Below are 891 nucleotides of genomic sequence, written 5' to 3'. Positions count from 1 at the left end.
AGTCGCCTTCTGTCTGGGAACATATCTAACTGCTGCTGAATTCGCGATTAATAATGCTGTGAATCGCGCGACTGGCAAAAGTCCGTTTTTCCTGAATTACGGATACAACCCTGCCTTGCCTGTTTGGCGGGAGTTGGACGTCAACTTGCCTGCAGCAAAGACGTTTGCCAAGTCCTTTGTGTCCCGACTGACTGACGCTAAATCTTGCCTTGAAGCTGCACAGCAACGTACGGCGGACTACTTTAACAAATCCCGACGTGCCATCACCTTCTCGCAGGGCCAGTTGGTGATGCTGAGCACTAAGAACCTGAGGTCCCTAGCGGATGGTTCTCGTAAGCTTTTACCTCGTTGGGTGGGACCATTTCCTGTCGTTCGCATGGTTGGGTCTACTGCAGTCGAGCTGCAACTACCACCTGACATGCGCATCCACCCCACATTCCATGTCTCTCTAGTCCGACCTTTCCGTACTACTGACTCTGCTGCTGCGCTTCAGCCAAAACCTGCTCCTACTGTCACGGAGCCAGGACCAGTTACTTGGCTTTCAGGCAAGCAGACATTTTACGCGGATGAACGGATACTGGATTACCGTTCCCGAAAAGTAGGCAGAAACCGCCGCCGTAAGCGCACTGTGCACGAGTATCTTGTCAAATGGGCTGGGTACTCGGCTGAGCACAGCGTAGGAACTTGACCGGCAAATCTGCCTACTACGATTCCGGCTCCCTGATCGCGTTTGGCGTCCCGGCTCTCGCGACCGCTAAGCAAGCAGCGGAAGCCATCACCCAAGTCGTCTCCGATGCCAGTGGAGGAAGCCTCCAGGCCTCCTTCCTCAGCGTCGAAGTACGCACTGAGAAGCCACGACCCAACCAGGCGGNCCCAACATACAACATCACC

This window comes from Volvox carteri (genome assembly GCF_000143455.1).
Source record: "Volvox carteri f. nagariensis unplaced genomic scaffold VOLCAscaffold_38, whole genome shotgun sequence".
Lineage (NCBI taxonomy): Eukaryota > Viridiplantae > Chlorophyta > Chlorophyceae > Chlamydomonadales > Volvocaceae > Volvox > Volvox carteri.
This window is presented reverse-complemented; position numbering follows the sequence as displayed.